This window comes from Oncorhynchus keta, chromosome 34 (genome assembly GCF_023373465.1).
Source record: "Oncorhynchus keta strain PuntledgeMale-10-30-2019 chromosome 34, Oket_V2, whole genome shotgun sequence".
Taxonomy (NCBI): domain Eukaryota; kingdom Metazoa; phylum Chordata; class Actinopteri; order Salmoniformes; family Salmonidae; genus Oncorhynchus; species Oncorhynchus keta.
In genome coordinates, this window is record NC_068454.1 from 58,941,253 (window position 1) to 58,960,340 (window position 19,088).

Consider the following 19,088-nt stretch of genomic DNA (forward strand, 5'->3'; position numbering starts at 1 on the left):
CAGCTTCATGAGGTAGTCACCTGGAATGCATTTCAATTAACAGGTGTTCCTTCTTAACAGTTAATTTGTGGAATTTCTTTCCTTCTTAATGCATTTGAGCCAATTAGTTGTGTGGTGACAAGGTAGGAGTGGTATTTGGTAAAAGACCAAGTCCATATTATGGCAAGAACAGCTCAAATAAGCAAAGAGAGACGATAGTGCATCACTACTTCAAGACATGAAGGTCAGTCAATGCAGAACATTTCAAGAACATTGAACGTTACTTCAAGTGCAATCGCAAAAACAATCAAGCGCTATGATGAAACTGGCTCTCATGAGGACCGCCACAGGAATGGAAGACCCAGAGTTACCTCTGCTGCAGAGGAGGATATTCATTAGAGTTACCAGCCTCAGAAATTGCAGCCCAAATAAATGCTTCACAGAGTTCAAGTAACAGACACATCTCAACGTAAACTGTTCAGAGGAGACTGTGTGAATCAGGCCTTCATGCTCGAATTGCTGCAAAGAAACCACTACTAAAGGACACCAATAATAAGAAGAGACTTGCTTGGGCCAAGAAACAGGAGCAATGAACATTAGACCTGTGGAAATTTGTCCTTTGGTCTGGAGTCCAAATTGGAAATGTTTGGTTCCAACTGCCGTGTCTTTGTGAAACGCGGTGTGGGTGAACGGATGATCTCCGCATGTGTATATTCCCACCGTAAAGCATGGAAGAGAAGGTGTTATGGTGTGGGTGTGCTTTGTTGGTGATTTTGTCTGTGATTTATTTCGATTTCAAGGCGGTTTGGGATGAGTCGGACCGCAGAGTGAAGGAAAAGCAGCCAAGTGCTCAGCATATGTGGGAACTCCTTAAAGACTGTTGGAAAAGCATTCCTCGTGAAGCTGGTTGAGAGAATGCCAAGAGTGTGCAATACTGTCATCAGGGGAAAGGGTGGCTATTTGAAGAATCTCAAATATAAAATGTATTTTGATTTGTTAAACACTTTTTTTGGTTACTACATGATCCCATATGTGTTAGGTCATAATTTTGATGTCTTTACTATTATTCTACAATGTAGAACATAGTAAAAATATAGAAAAACCCTTGAATGAGTAGGTGTTCTAAAACATTTGACCCGTAGTGTACATTTACAGCTCATTCTCAAAAACTCAAAAACCAAGGACGTAACAGTTGGGGACTCAATTTGCTGAGGAAAACCATTTAAGCGTGCTGTATATCTTAACTGTGCAAACAAGTTTCAGATGTGTGGCCTGACTGAAAATGAAATATTGCAAGGCCTTTTTGTGGCACTTTTCTCACGTTTTAATCAAATCCATTGTGATTGCTGAACCAAGGCTGTGTTTTGTCAGTCAGACCTGTACGGCATCCATATTAGGAAGGACATTTGGTCTGAGAACTGATGGAGTTTGGTCTGAAATTTGAGGAAGTTCCTAATATGGATACCGTAAAGCAGCGGTTCCCAGTGTGTTCCTCTGTTCAGTTTATGCTCCAGGCAGACGTCTGCCTACGGGGGTAACCCATAACTCTTTCCTCAGTACCGTGAGAGGTGTGCTCGCTCAGCGATTCTGCTATAAGGCCACATCTGGTATCCCTACAGAGATGAGGGAGGGAGCTTAGGCTTTGAAGTTTAGGCTAAGAAGTGCTGAGAGCCATTGTAGCCCTGTATGCCTCACATTCTATTCCATGTAAGTTGGCACTTGAAAGTATTGGACTATCACTCTAAATCTTGGGATATATAGGTGTGTATTCTTTCTGCCCCCAAGGATTTGGAGTATAAAATAGGGAATATTTCTCAGTGATCTCTATGCGGAAGGTTTTCAAGCCAACTTGATGTTGAGATGTTGAATTTGACTAATATCCACTAGAGGGCCTCGTTGACCCCCTTGTTGTCATGATGGGCTCGCTGAGGAACATCTGCTGGAGTTATGACTTCATCCTCTAGGCCAAGGATGAGGGGGAGACAGCTTACCTCAGTCGTGCCTGCTCCCAGGTCATATATGAGCTGTATTTCATCACTCCTCTGGACATTGTTTTCAGGAAACATGAGCCTCTGACATCACCAATTAGAAAGTCTCTCACAATCTCAAGAACACACACACATACACTGAGTGTACAATACATTAGGAACACCTTCCTTATTTTGAGTTGTACCCCCTTTCGCCATCAGAACAGACTCAATTTGTCAGGGGCATGGACTCTACAAGGTGTTGAAAGCGAACCACAGGGATGCTGGCCCATGTGGACTCCAATGCTTCCCATAGTTGTGTCAAGTTGGCGAGATGTCCTTTTTGGTGGTGGACCATTCTTGATACACATGGGGAACTGTGAAAAACCCAGAGGGCTGCAGTTCTTGACACACTCAAACGGGTTGCGCCTGGCACCTACTACCATACCCCGTTCAAAGGCACTTAAATATATTGTCTTGAACGACACACATACACAATCCATGTCTCAATTGTCTCAAGGCTTTCTTTAACCTGTCTCCTCCGCTACATCTACACTTATTGGAGTGACTTTAACAGGTGACATCAATAAGGGATCATAGCTGTCACCTGGAGTCACCTGGTCAGTCAGTCAGGGAATGAGCAGGTGTTCCTAATATTTTGTACACTCAGTGTGTATTTGTGCACACCACACACATCTCCATATTTGCACGTGTCATAGTTCTTTCCACAACGCCCCGAGCAGAGCTGAGGATGTGTGAGTCAATATGGACGGATATGAGAGCAGACAGGTTTACGACAGCCAGCAGGGCACTGCAGCATCAGACCAAGGCAACGTTTGAATATTGCATTAGAACATCCAGGACCCTGCAGGCTCTGCAGCAGAGCTCCTGCCCTGCCCAACCCAACCCCTCTCTCTCTCACTGGGGGAAGACACCGTGAGGTGCAGCCTGAGCCTGGAACCTGTGGAGCTCAGGGAGAGAATAGACACCATCTGGGTTATGACAAGTCTCAATTTCCAGTCTTTCACATAGTTGTAGTTTGTATTTCAGAAGCAATGGTCTGACTTGTTGAGACTAGGTTATGGCCATTCTCTTGTAGCCCTCGTCTCCAGCCTACCAGAACCAGAATGTTCATGTTGAAACAATGTAACCACAAAATCATGTTCTGTAAAATGTGTTTGGTGAAACGATATACCAGTATTAAAAATGTGTAACATGTAATAATAATAATACATGGGACTTATATGGTGCTTTTCATGGACCCAAAGTCGCTTTACAATTGTAGAAATGAAACATGAAACAGGAATCCAAACAAAACAACATCGCACTAAAAAAAAAAACATGAACAAAGAGAGTGTATGGGGAGGGTAAGGTTGGGGTTTGAATACGAACCCGGTTTAGGGTAAGGGGTAAGGTTGGGGTTTGAATACGAACCCGGTTTAGGGTAAGGGGTAAGGTTGGGGTTTGAATACGAACCCGGTTTAGGGTAAGGGGTAAGGTTGGGGTTTGAATACGAACCCGGTTTAGGGTAAGGGGTAAGGTTGGGGTTTGAATACGAACCCGGTTTAGGGTAAGGGGTAAGGTTGGGGTTTGAATACGAACCCGGTTTAGGGTAAGGGGTAAGGTTGGGGTTTGAATACGAACCCGGTTTAGGGTAAGGGGTAGGGAAAGGGTTAGGATACGAACCTGGTTTAGGGTAAGGGGTAGGGTAAGGGTTAGGATACAAACCTGGTTTAGGGTAAGGGGTAGACTTAAATGTAAATGTAAATGTAAGGGTTTGTGTTAGGTGGTGCACAGTATGGTGGAGTGTCTTTGTAGTGTTCACGCTTAGAAAAAAGGGCTCCAAAAGGTTTCTGCGGCTGTCCCCATAGGAGAACCCTTTGAAGAACCCCTTTTGGTTACAGATAGAGCTCTTTTGGGTTCCATGTAGAACCCACTGTTCAACCTGGAACCAAAAGGAGTTTACCTGGAACCAAAAGGAGTTTACCTGGAACCAAAAGGGTTCGAGGAATCTTTTTTTGGTTCAAGTGAGCACTTTTTTCCCCCTAATAATTTATTGCTTTGCTTGTACGTGTTTGTGGGGGTGGGGGTACGGCTAGACTGAAAGACTTGGAGCAGCCCTGGAGAAGCCCCTGTCACATCGGCTCTGGAGCTACGACCTGGGGGTGACAAGGTGTCCTGCTGTGGTGGAATGTAGTGATAGGGGAGAAGAAGGTCTGAGAGGTAAGGGAGACAAGTTGGTTAAAAAGAGGATCTTGTATTCAATTCGCTGGGAGACCGGGAGCCAATGGAGTTCCCTGAGGGCAGAGGTGATGTGCTGCCAGGACTTAGAGTGGGTGAGTCAGGCTGCAGAGCTTTGAACCATTCGGAGCTTGTGGAGGGAGCTTGAGTTGATTCTAACAATTCTAACACGCCGTTTATTATTCTAACGATCAGATGATTCATCTTTTCCCATGACTAAGGGCTGCTAACCCCAGGCGGCGGATGTGTGTCGGTGTAAACGTGATGACAGGATTAACTAGCTGCTACCGCAGGGTTGCGGAAACTGGACTCCTGCTGTTCTATGGCTGACTGAGGTGAGCCTGACCACAAACACTCATTCTGGACCCAAAACCACAGGGCCGGTGTAGGGAGATTGGGGCAAGCACAAGCAGGAGATAAATAAAGACCACCAAAGGAGTTGGGGGAAATGGAATTTGCACCAAGGAGAAAGTACAAGTGAATGGGAGTTTAGAAGGACTGTCAAATAAGAAAATAAACTGAGCCTTTAACTGAGTCAATTGTAAATATAAACCCGATTACAGAGAGAAAGGGAAAACACACAGGCCAAAAGAGAGATAGTAGGAAAATGATGTTAGAAAGTGCATAATGAGCCATTGAGAAAGCACAGTAGAAATGCATGTAAATGTATAACAGAGAAAAAGGACGAGAGAGAGAGAGAGAGAGAGAGAGAGAGTTAGGCTTAACATGTGGTGTTGTGCATGCCTGACCGACTCTGAAAAGGTATGCGAAAAGTGAACTGAAATGAATATATAAGGCACATCTTTCTTCCTGGTTGAGTTGCGGCCACACTTGATCTGACTGGACACAAAGGGCGTGAGTCACTAGCCCTGTTTACACCAGAGCAGAGCTCTAACCAGACTATCAGTGAACTGTGTTAGAACAACAGTGGGCTGAGTAAGAGACCTGACTACAGACCCATACAGACAGGCTAAGCAGGACTCGTGTGAAACAATACCAAGCGGTGTACACCGGCCCCAGTGTGTGTGTTATCAGTAGCTAAACCAAGACACATTCTGTTTAACCACCAAAGGAACGATGCAAGAAGGGATTGGTTCACCGCTATCAGCCTCTCCAGTGCAAAACAGGCAAATCTCTGTGGTAGACTGCAATCGTCGTAGAATCTAGAGAATCTGTTTGAAATAGGCTGTTTCAAGGTTACTATTGAGTTGTACTATAAGAGAGACTATTGAGTGAATTATGATGAGGTTATGGTATGGATGGATATAGAAGTGGACCCAAAGGGTAGTTTAGGGTCAAGCTCCGCACCAGACTGACTCTCTGTTGGGAGCGCACACAGCATAGACCATTCCTCCTCTATGGGTGGTTGTGGACATTGGCATTTGTAACAGACATCTTCTAAGATAGTACAAGAGAATGCACTCATGAAGCCTCCGCTCAATAAGCCTTTGTTTGACTCTGAAACGCACAATAAAATAACATCATCAGGAAAGACGAGCGAAACAAATAACAATTGTCCACGTTTTTTGGGGGGGATGGAAGGAAGAAGTGGGCGATTGTGAAGTTTCTCCACGTCAGCGATCATAAGGAGAGGGGCGGGGATGGGGAGAAACAAAGACACGAGTGATAATCCCGCCCAAATACACAGGCATCCCTTTGAAGTGACGCTCCATAACAATTCCAGTTTCTAATTCATCTCAGTTTGCGTTATGTGTCTACTTGGACAGTGATATCAACGTTTAGACAACTGAAGCAATCCTGATACAGTGTGTTTCATCTAATGACTGTATCCCATGACCCTACTACCCATTGTGTTAATGTAGGAACCTGATGGTCTCAGCGCAGTGGCTAGCTGCTCGGGACCTCTGTGCTGTTCGTCTGAAGTAATCAGAAAGAGAGAGAAGGAGGAGGTAGAGAGACAGAGAGAGAGAGAGAGAGAGAGAGAGAGAGAGAGAGAGAGAGAGAGAGAGAGAAGAGAGAAAAGAGAAAAGAGAAAAGAGAAAGAGAAAGAGAGGGAGAAAGAGTGTGTACTAGTTTGTGTGAAGTTATCAGAAGAGAGAGAGAGAGAGAGGAGGAAGGAAGGAAGGTAGGAAGGAAGGAAGGAAGGAAGGAAGGAAGGAAGGAAGGAAGGAAGGAAGGAAGGAAGGAAGGAAGGAGAAGAGAGAGAGAGAGAGAGAGCCTTAGCCAGCAGACTACATCATGAGAACATTGCATGTTAGTGTGGAGAGTAGGCCAGCCAAGATTAGAGCTCTCTCTTCATGATGATGTATTTAAATGAACCACATTTAGGGTCCTTTGGCAACCAGGAGTATGTATACACTCGGACAGTAGCCTACACTACAGAATACATTAAAAGCTGGAAAGGTTGTACAGTAGCTGAATATCACATGTACTGAACCATTCATATACAGTATAGTATGAAACATATGGTAGAACGTCTAGCTGTGCTCTAGTCTGTATCTGTGTAGTATTCTACATGTCCTTGGCTTAAGGCCAACATATTTTTATTTTATTTCAGCTTTATCTAACTAGGCAAGTAAGTTAAGTACAAATTCTTATTTACAATGACGGCCTACCATACCGTAGATAGTTGTTATCATGCTATCAACTATCGTGACTCGTTGTATATTTTTATGGATATTGTTACTAATAATAACCATAACTTGTGTAATGGGAGGCTAACACAGTCTACTGTGCTAAACAGTAACTTTCCTAGCCTGTTCCCAGACTTCTTTGTGGTATATAGCCAACTCCTATGATCATTGTCATGCATAACGACCATTGGAGTTGGCAAATACAACACACACAGATTTGGGACCAGGCTATAAAGTGTTGGTGGTAGTTTCCATGGTGACAGATCAAAATGATTGACAAGCCAGCTCTGTCTCTTATAGGTGACTGATGCAAATCCAACCTGCCATTCGATATGACCTTATTCCTCCACCATGGCTTTTGAAATATTCAGCAGTTTAATCTAGAGTGTGGGTAATATTTTGACTTTGACATGAATGAAGTATTTCATGATTTTGGGATTAGATTCCACACGAGACTGTCAATTACTGTTGTGAGTTGATAGGCATATACAAACATACTTACGACTGGTTTAAATGATTCGAATAGTATGGTATTAAACAAGACTTCTCCACTTCAGCTCTCTGTAGCACCCACTTGGGTGATGCCTCAGCAGCTCTGGGAGCCAAAAAACACAAATTAGCGTTCGATTTGAGCAGTGCACGACTCCCTCACCGGCGTGGCCCGGTCACTTGACACGCCATTACCCCGGTTCAACCTGGGGCAGCTTAATCGAATCGCCTCATTGGTTACAATATGTTCTATTTTGCTCACAGAATATCACTTTGCCAGTCTTGCTTCTGTTACTCTCATATTGACATATTAGTTCCTTGAACTTTTAAATTGTCATTTCATTTGAGATCTAAGCTAATTGTTACGCTGGCTACTGCTGTAGTGTTCTTCTGAGGTGTAAGTAGGAACAAATAGGAACACACACACACACACACACACACACACACACACACACACACACACACATATTCATGCTAGCTCAGGTCCAGCTTCAGAGTGAGGTTGTGAGCTGTCTTGGTTTAATGTGCCACAGACCTGCTGACTTTTTGTAATCATTCAAGATAGACTATCTGTCTGGATTTATTTCACCTTGACTCCATGCCAAAGCTTCTCCTCCTCCCTTAGTGTAAACTAACCCTACTGGTATGCCTGTGCCAGTCATTCACAGCGGAGGAGTTTGGGGAGTGACGCCACAGGCTTAAATGGCTGAAGGGCATCAAACGTAGGTCATGCAGGCCAAACACCTGGCCAGACAGACATCAGCCTGGCCCCCGATCTGTATGTGCTACCTTGCCTGTTCCTATGGCCATTGTCATGTGACCAGCACACACAGAGGCATGTAAGTGGAGTTTGGAATTCATGCTAACATGGATAGAAGTGGATTATTACTGTACTGAGACTGAGGGGAGGAATTGCAATGAACTTGTCCTGAATACGACAGTATTCTTATCTCAATAATACCTGTATATCCAGGCTTGTGATATGGGGTATACGCAAGCACCTCCTCTAAATACCCTGGCTCATTGTCGTCATCGCCATAGCTGAATGCCAGGATAAAGTCAGTGAGACAGAGAGAGCACAGAAAGAGGCTCAGACAGCTAAACGCTAATCTAAAGAGGTGAGCAGTGCACGACTCCACAGCCCTTTGATGCCTACATGGCTCACTTTTCCTGCTCACATCATAGGCCCTCGGGGAACTGCCAGAGCAGCACACTCCATCAGTCATCTTACTCATCAACACACATCTATGATCACGCACCAGTAGCGTAGCCATACATTCGTCGGTGGTTGGGCCCATAGAAATAGAAGGAATAGAATGGGCTTGGAACCTCTAACCCTGGCAATTTGACCTGTAAAGTCATGGGGACACTCACAATGGCTGCCTGGTAGTATGATGCAATCATTTCCATGGTAATGTTTGGCTCATGCAACGGAAAATCCACTATATGACCAAAAGTATGTGGATACCTGCTTGTCTGACATCCCATTCCAGAATCATAAGCATTAATATGGAGTTGGTCCCCCCTTTTCTGGTATAACAGCCTCCACTATTCTGGGAAGACTTTCCACTAGTTGTTGGAACATTGCTGCCGGGACTTGCTTCCTTTCAGCCACAAGAGCGTTAGTGAGGTCGGGTGCTGATGTTGGGCGAATAGGCCTGGCTCAGAGTCGGTGTTCCAATTCATCCCAAAGGTGTTCGATGGGGTTGAGGTCAGGGCTTTGTGCCGGGTAGTCAATATTTGTCACAACGATCTTGACATTTAATTTCTGTATGGACTTCACTTTGTGCATGTCCGTGGGTTCAGCATTGTCATGCTGAAACAGGAAAAGGCCTTTCCCAAAGTGTTGCCACAAAGTTGGAAGCACAAAATCATGTAGAAGGTCATCATCATATGCTGTAGCGTTAAGATTTCCCGTTAATCGTTAAGATTTCCCTTCATGGTTCAGGCCTTCCCACTTCACAATAACCGCACTTACAGTTGACCGGGGCAGCTCCAGCAGAGCAGAAATGTGTCGAACTGACTTGTTGGAAAGGTGGCATCCTATGACGGTGCCACACAGAAAGTCACTGAGCTCTTCAGTAAAACCATTGTACTGACAATGTTTGTCTATGGAGATTGCATGGCTGTGTGCTTGAAATAGTGGCTGAAATAGCCGAATCAACAAATCACAGCACATAATTGATGAGTACACTTCCTGCTTTTACTTCCTGCTTTTCTCCTAATGGTACACTTGCAATGGGCGCCCATTATGCCATTATTTACTTCAATGGGCCCGTTATATTCATTCTATTTCTATTTTATTTATTTTTTTTGGGGGGGTGCAGCTAACTTCCTGCAATGCTACACATTTCACCATGAGTCAAGGAGAAAACATAGCAGTTTTATTGCTAATGTCATGCTATTCTACACATTTTGCCATGAGGATGAGAGAACATTTTGCTGTTGACGGTGAAGAAGGCACTGGATTATGAGCTGTCGTATTTTCTAAATGAACAAATGAAGTAGGCAGTGGCATAGTGCATATAGACATAGAAGCAGAGTGACATATGCCTCAATGCAGTCATATTTGTAGCTTATTGGGGGATGTGGCTTTAAGTTAGTTATTTTGGGCCAACCATCCCTTGAGAGTGAATGTCATTCCAGTAAACTGCTTGCTATGAATTTTATCTGATAGTGTTCGCATGTTTAGGTCAAAAGACAAATAATGTCCCGTTTGGAACATTGACAAATAGAGAGAATTCAATGAAAATCTTTCAATGTTTTTTTTGTTGCTCAATCTGATTGGGCGGGCCTTACTCCCCCTGGTTGGGCCCACCCGGACCCCACCGGACCCCCCCCCGGACCATCTAGGGAGTTTTTTATTTAACCTTTATTTAACTAGGCAAGTCAGTTAAGAACATTATTATTTACAACGACGGCCTTTTGCGCCGCCCTATGAGACTCCCAATCAGGGCCGGTTGTGATACAGCCTGGAATCAAACCTGGGTCTGTAGTGACACCTATAGCACTGAGATGCAGTCCCTTAGACCGCTGCGCCACTCTGGGTTTGGCGAATGGGTACAATCTGTGAGCTCTGGCTCAGAGGGTTGCATGTTCAATCCCAGTGGTAGGCACTCGTTTAACCCTATCCCAAACCCTAATCCTTAACTTCGGAATGAATGTCTAAACTTGACCTTCGAAATGTGACGTTAATGAGAGCTTGTTGGGTGCACACGCACACACACACACACAGGATCACATGCAGACACAGCCACACACACTTCAAAATGGCAAAGACACACAAAAAAAATCACATGCACACACACACACACACACACATACACACAGAAATGCAGTCTCACACACAAACAGATACTTCAAACCTGGCCTGTAAAGCCCCAGGGGAGCAGGGTGTGGAGGATGGGGTGATAGGGGGAGGAAGAGAAGAGGCAGTCCAACACAAACACGACCCCCTCGTGTACATAGCATTTGCTCTTCCTTATCTCTTTTCATCCCGCTCTCATTTTCTCCTAGATTTTTTTCACCTCGCTAGCTGACACAGCTGCAAACTTCAAACTTCTTCTGTCCGTGGGTTTGTGTTTGTGTGCAAGAGATTGGTGAGGAATGCAATAATCTTGCACATAGTGAACAACTCAATGCCGATACTCAATGACTCATATCCACGTCAATGACAACTGCACTGTCAATATGCCAGTACAAGCAGTCCATTTCAATGGCGGCAAAACACATCGGTGAGGTCAAATGAACTTCCCCAACACTACTGCAGGAGTTACAGTGGAACTCCATCATATCCTTCCTCAGAATGTTGTGGGAACGTTGTCTAGTGATTCACGTGCTTTGTTCACTTGCCGGTACTCACATTCATTCAGTGAATTTGCTGTTATTGCTTGGCAACTCACTCTGTTGATTCCAGATTCAGGGATTGAATGAAAGTGTTATTCCAGTAACCGACAAATTGGGAATGGCAGGGAGGAAGTGAGCTCGCCAAGGGGCGGGGCCTGTCTGTATTACTGTTATTTTTCTTCCAGTCATGAATCAATGGACTGGATTTCCACAGTTTTGGCGTCAGAATTGGAACTGTTTTCCTATCAAATCTTGAGCATTTAACAATTACCAGCTTATAGAGTGTCCCACTCCCAACTCCTTACACAGTGAAGAGTGGGCCATACAGGTAGTAAACGCTGATACTAAATAAACACGGATACTTGAGACTAAATCTGAACCTGAGCTGGCATTGATGTATGTTACCTATGGGCTATATGGGACAAGTGTTGCAAATGGCATTATGGTCATGGGTGGTAAGCCAGGTCCTCAGACAGGTTTGGAATGACAACAACAAAGGAGTTGGCTAAAGTTTATACAAATTGGTACACAGGCCAGGTGGGTGGGTAGGTGCCCGGTCCACTATGCAAGGGTTGTTGACCACAGTTGTCTCTTGGACATATATCCTGTGTGTGTGTGTGTGTGTGTGTGTGTGTGTGTGTGTGTGTGTGTGTGTGTGTGTGTGTGTGTGTGTGTGTGTGTGTGTGTGTGTGTGTGTGTGTGTGTGTGTGTGTGTGTGTGTGTGTGTGTGTGTGTGTGTGTGTGTGTGTGTGTGTGTGTGTGTGCGTGTGCGCGCACAAGCGTGCCTGTTCTGTTTTGTGTTACTCATTGATAAGGGATTGTTTCTTCCTGGGAGAAACGAGAGGAAACTGTAATAGGCCTCTTCTTCCTGTTTATAGCAACCGCCTTGTTAACACACACACAGAAAGCATGGAGAGATAAGGATAGACAGGGGTTAAGGATGAACAGACAGGCTGAGATAAACAGAATTTAGGCTTGGGTGGCATAATTAGACAAGAGGTCATCTGTTACTAGTGGTATCAGAACACTAGGCCTGTTCTGATATCTAAAGACATGGGCTACTTGTAAACCAGGTGTCTCTGATTGCCTTAATTTTAGGCGAGTTTGGGTAATTGCTTATCTGGATCTCTCACAGTGATGTAACAAAATGTTAAGATAAATAAAAGGGTGACCACCTGTTGCCATTGCTATACATTGCCACTGGATTTCTGAGCTCTGTTGGTTATATCAAAGTATTTCCAAAAGCTTATTGCGATGACAAAAAAATACAAACAGTACGGGGTAACATGTTTAATCGGACAATTCATCTGGTAAACATTGGGAATGTATCTGGGAAGAAAGTAGATGCGCTAACGGAGGAAAACAATATACCTACTGGCCGCCAAACTCCATTGTTGACATGGGTGAAGCCTGACCAACTATCTCCCATAAAATGACAGCAGACACTGACCATAGCATTAGCGTGGCCGCACCTCTTCCCTGGACAACAACATGTTACTGGGAGATCCGTGGCAAAGGTCAAGACAGGGTCAAGCTTATTTGACATTGTTTTAAGGTCATAAAGAGACCAACAGTTCTTTACCAATGCCTAACTTAAACCTGGCTCTAAAAATCCATGCTCAGGTCTAGGTAGATGATCAATCCAGGCTTTTCAGAAATGGTAGCGCTATGAGGAAAAGTCCACATAAAATGGTGACATGGTCTGGTACCATTAACCCCAGTGGTCAGACTGTGGTCAGACCAAGTGGACCAGGGAGGTTGGTACATTTTAGCACTTTAAAGGGTCTCTTTATGTCAACAGCCCTATTCTGGCCAACGTTGCCTGTAATGGTCACATAAAAGGTGTCAGTGTTTTGGACTATGGCATCGAAAGCAAACAAAATGGACGGAGGCTCCTTCTTTTAATGAAAGTGTGACATTATACTTTAGAATAGCCTGGGGTTATACAAGAGTGGAGCCACTGGCTGCCTATGTGGCCCCTATTCCCCTCAGCTTATACCTCCCACTCTGTGTTCACGATATGGGTCATTCCGCACCACGCACCCCTCAAGGAAGCTCTGGAACGGTCCACATACTGCTGCTTATGGGGGATTCAAGTTTCCAATAGGAGAGCACTGCGGTATATGGGCAACTCAATCTAAAAAGAGCCTGACTAATCAACATTTAATTCAGGGAAAAGCCTCCAGGTATCGCCGTGGGCGAGGACTACAGACAATTGTAATTTAGGTTGAGCAGTCGGGGACCAGGGAGAGTTTGTGCTCTTTGAAACCTCACAGGGATCCAAACTAAGGCCACCTCTGACTGACAGGCTAGCCAGGGAACAAGGTTACTTTTGAGCAGCTACCCATAAGTGCAGCATTTGCTCAAGCACAGAGTAAACAAGACTCATTGCCCTCTCTCCTTCTCAACACATTTTGGGCCTTAGGAAGTACACAGGATCAGCATCCGTGAATTAGTTTCCCCACAGCGGCAATCTCATTACAAACGATCAAGCACTTCTCGATTAAATTACGATCAGGTAACACAGTAAATATAGAATGTTGTGAATTAAAAGGCTGCGTCTATCAAACATTGCCTCATAGAATAAAATAGTTGAATGAATCCAGAAGCCAACATCCTTTCCCCCAGACATTATACCATGTCTTCTCTCCTTTGTGGTTTCATCGTCGTTTAAACACTAGTCAGGTTGTAACTGATGTTTTGGCACTGATGTTGGTTACCCACTCTGGTGTTTTGAGTGCTGTTTCCCCTGCACATGTTGACTAGATGCCTGCAGGCCTCCACTGAGAGATCTCCATGTACAGTAAATGTTTGTTCTGAGCCTAAGGAGGTATGTCAGAATTATAATAGTTCCGTAATGTTAAAGATTAGTGCTGAAATTAAGAACTTTGGCCTCTGCACTAAATTATTCACTGCAAATCTTTTAAAGCATACTGCCACTCTTAAATCTGTACTTTTGACCATCTCAATACGCAATGGTTTCAGAAAACTACCCGTGTTAGAATGAAAGAAAGGTCGAGTCGAGCTGCAAACGCATATCTCCACATCTCCTGTCCCTACAAGACATGTCCACTTAGTCCCATGTTGTGGGACAAGGTAAGTGCTGACAAGGCCTCTGTGTAGCCACATCCGACCATCCCACTGTCCAAGAAATAACAACAGAGCAAACCGCCACAGAAAGGAAGCGTAGACCCAAGCATGTTACTGCAGGTAGGGAATGGTGGAGGGTAATGGAGAGTTAGAGGACCATGTCTCCAGGTGAAGGACTCAGACAAATGGTAGCCAGACCGCCTAGGCCGCGTGGGGACTATAGGGCCTGTCAGAGAGCCACTCGCTGTCCTCAACACCTCTGTCACGGGACAGGTGGTAAGTGACGCCCCATCGCACGTTCGCCTTCCGGCGTCTTCCTCTAGGAGATGAGGATGAGGGTGGGGGCTGGGTTGGAGTGGGAACTGGTGCTCCACGGACAGACAAGCAGTGTCGACTTCATTGTAGGTACTGTAGAGAGTGAATTTGAACAGAAAAAGCTAGGAGGAGCATTGATGCATGTCATTGAGTCTCCTAAGGCAAGGTGGTTGATGCCTTGTTTGAGTTCTCAGATAGTGTGGGCTCGGTCAGCAAGGCATCTTACCCAATGCTTGGTGAAGTCATTACCATAGTAATGTAATGAATAGACCGGCGTGAAAAATGATGTTCGTGCTTCCATGGAGAAGTAATGTGATTCTGGATGGCCAGATTGCCAGCAAGAAGGACAAGAAACTGCCACGTGGGGAATCGTAAGTGGCTCATTTCATCTTGTTTTTGATACCATGTCTTGTTTTGATGTGTTTTGACTGATTTAATTTCAATGCTAATATGGCTCAAATTTGCTAGCTTGTTAACCAACTGTAAATATGTATTTGAGAGACAACAAGTGGTCATTGTGCAAATGTATGTTTTCAATAAACAGTGGAGACAAAATATAGCTTACATTTGATCAACAATCCAAGCCAAACCAGTCTGTTTTGTCCCATAGTTGCGCACGCCTCGGTTTTGTTGCTAGCAACCATCCCGTCTATGGCTACACTTGCACTGGCTGCCTTGTATTGTGATGCAATCATTTTCATGGTAATGTAGAATGTTAACTCAAATTATGTTAACCTATGTGGCTCATGCAATGGAACGGAATTTTGTAATGTCAGTTGAGTTGAATCAACAAATCACAGCACACTTTGATGGGGACACCTCCTGCTTTTACTTCCTGCTTTGCTCCTATGGGTACACTCACTATGTCTGCCAGTCCACCCATTATGCCATCATTGACTTGAACGATGTCTTATTCAGTCTATTTCTATGGTCGTTACATTGTATACAGAGGGTCATATACTGTATCAACTGTAAACCAGTATAGGCTACATATGGAATCTATTTTGGCTAAGCATGTTGCCAAAGGGTATATAGAGTAGAAGTGTCTTGCCTGGGCCACGAAAACCTCCACCATATGGACTCATTGATGGTGAAGATTAGAAGAACCAAGGTGAAATTGGAGAATTTTATGAACTTCTGAAGGGAGCGCAGTAGACTTAATATAGGCCTAGATGAGGCTTCCCTCCCGTGTGAGTGAATTCGCCAGGATCTTTCTCGACATCCGTCCAGAGCCAGGTATTTGACAGATCCCTCCTCATGTCCATGGGCAGCGTTCTTGGCTGCCTTCCCCTTTGTGATCAAGACACCTTTGATGTCTGCCACTTCCCACAAGCTCCGTCCAGTTTCATCCTCTGTTGTAGAGCTCCCCAGACCCTCTGTTGGCAAAGGTAGCTAATGCAGGAAGACAAATACACCCACGGGCCTTCAAGGTTCCTTCCCACGAGTCTATAAATACATCCTGAGCAGTGAAGATATGGAAAGTTATGTTATTTCCCAAAAATAGTTTATTGAATTGAACACTCTTCGGTGCAGGGTACTAAGTCGAAATGTGGGGTTGTTGTGTGCCACTGAGGGAGAAGTCAGTCACATTGGACTGTATAATCCACAGGTACTAACCTCCGACCAAAAGTCAATATAGCCTCCCTTGACGGAGAAAGGCCTCTTTTACAAAAGCTGCTACTTAAGAAAAATGATATCACAAGCATGGAAAATGAGAATATTTGCAGTAGGTAGCAGCTGGCTATGTTGGTTAAGAAAATGTGAGGGTTAATTAAATCCACTTTCATTATGATAATATAAACTATGGAGGGAGGGGCCATCAAAGCAAAAAGGCCTAATTTTCATGACTGTTCCAACAAACACTCCCACATTGACGGTTCTCAATATTATTGCAGTTGGCCGTATTGACACTTAGCTTTGACTTGCTATTCAGCTATCCCGTTGACCTACAAAACGGACACTTATATCCTGAAGTTTCCACCGTTTGTTTTCGCCGAACGCCTGAATGTGTTGCTTCCAGTTGTTTGTGTGCTGAGCTGCAGGCCGAATGACTTCTGCCGCTCGACTCCAACACACTTTTCATTACGATGGCATGTCCTCTGGCTCGGCCCAGCCATGTCTGGCATTGTTTTAAGGGGACAAAGACATTCAGTTGTTCACCCAGAGGCTACGCCTCCCTGAGCCAAATGGAAATACCTAGGCCTCCAGAGAATGTTATCCTCCATCCTCTGCCATGCTTCGACTCCTTTTTTTCTCCACTTCTTACAATAATATTGTTCTTTAATAAGATCAAAAATATGACACATGGCACATTCCTGTCTTTCTCATCGCACGATTTGGATTCCCAGCACCTTGTGACTGTTTTCCCCGGCCGAGCAATGGGGCTGAAAGAGTGAGCCGTCTAGAGATGAGTCAGTGAGAGGATGGCTCTGACCCACAACACAGAGCTTAGCATCTCGATAGGCCTCAGCCATAGCCCCAACCATCAATCAGATCTCCACCCCCAGTCGCTATCCAGGTGAGCCAAAACAACCTTGCCACTAGCGTCAACAATTCCCGGCGTCTTTAGGGCTCTGGGAACTCTCACCCTCTTCTCCCTCCTTTTTTTGTCTCTTTTTCTCTCCCTCGCTCTTTTTTCTTGGTGAGATTACGTGTGTTTAACAAAACAACGTGGAGGCATGGTGTTCCTCGGCAGATGTAAACAAAAAAAGGGTGTTGTGACTGGGAGGAGAGGGCAGGGGACGGGAGTAGAGGTCAGAGTAGAAGTACAGAGTGGAGGTATGCTAAGGTCGGACAGAATGCCACCAGGTCTGGGCTCTGGAGCCTGGCTGCCTGGACTATGTACACATGCCGAGAGAAATGAATAGCCAGGTCATGCTGATGGAACTAAACGATTTAAAGTTCTGTAAAATAGAGGACACAGAGGGAATGGTGGTTATGACCATTAGGCCTAGACGTATACAGTGGGAAAAGTTCCCATACATAAAACAATCGGATACGATGTATACTCTCTGCTTAGTGTTATGGGTTAGCAGATAAGAGTTGTGTTTCAAGAGGGAGGATATACTGTACAGTAGGGTGGAGATTTTCAGTTGGAGACAGACTAAGAGAGATGCATATCAGGAAAGCCCTGATACCAAGCCATGTATCCTTTCACATCATATCTGTGTCAGTGTAAGGAAAGGGGTCTGCATCCAGAAAATGCCCTGAAGGTGAAGTCAACTTTGTTTCTCCTCAATTCGCCCATATTCCCCATCACCAACAACTCAATGAAAATGTACAGCAATCTTCATTTGGTTGCTCATTTGGTTTGCTGGTTAGATAGATTGATTCCGGACAACAACTGGACAAGAACTGCCACAAAAGACAGATCCATGGGCCATGGCGCCTCTTTTCTTTTGATTAGCATGCAATCTCACTTCTTATGAAAGACAAACCAACTAAACATCAACGGGCCTCATGCCATTACATGATTACATTTGTGCAAGGACCAGAGGTAAAACAAAGCCATTTCTGGTAGGTTTAAAATAAAAACGCTGACAACCCGACATACAGTATAAGTCATTGTTCTTTGCTTCTTTCCCGTGTACCCAGTGTCTTAGTGGAATAAAACCTGTGCAAAAAGAAAGTCAGAGCTATCTAGAGTAGGCACTTCTTAAAGACACTATATACTCTATACTGACTTTTAGGAACATTAATACTGGGTGTGCCCTGCACTCAGGTTGGTAAAAAGGTAGGGCAGACAGGTTTGAGGTGGTGCACTCACATCCTGTCTGTGTGAGCCAATCACTGTCAGATAGTGGCCTCCGCAGCCCAGATCCAGGCCGGATTACTTTACATTTGGGCGTCTTTGGTGGCAGCAGCGGGATCTGGAACAACTTTGTTGGACCCCCAGGGCGACCCTGTTGTCTCCCCGGCGCCCCTGCACCTCGATACATGACTGTTCACAGCTTTCTAGGGATTATCACCATACGTTAATAGGAGCTCAAACAGCTGACTGGCTCCAGGAATCGTGGTAGGATTTAGCCACCTGCTATAATGGCGTCTCAAAACTGAGGTGGCGAGCATAGTGAGGAACAATGAGGGGTGATTTGCATTTCGCAGGATGTGCACTAACTCCCTCATAGGGGAAAAGATGGCGTCAAACAAGGTTGGTGTCTTTTGCTACCTCACACACAGTGCCCACAGCAGGAAGTGGGGCTTCCTTGAGCCGGGGTTTGGGGCCAGAGGTCAACCAATGGGATCAGCAGATCATGTTACAGCACACAGATGTGAGAATGGAGCAGTGGCACCGGTCCGGAGGTACCCAAAATGCAGTGTGACTGACAGGTCGACCTCTGATTAGAGAAAACCGGAAAGGGAATCTCTTTTACTCAATTAGTTTCTTCACACACTGGAGAAGTAAAATAAAGGTTCAATTAAAAAAAGAAAAGAGGAACGAGTGAAGATAAGTGTGAAATTTAGCATGTCAGTGAGTTTGTGTTTCTGTTTTCTGTACGTGTGAGTGCATGTGTGTATCTTTGAGTGTGTTAATACTCTCTGCAGAGCAAGGGTGTCATGCAACCCC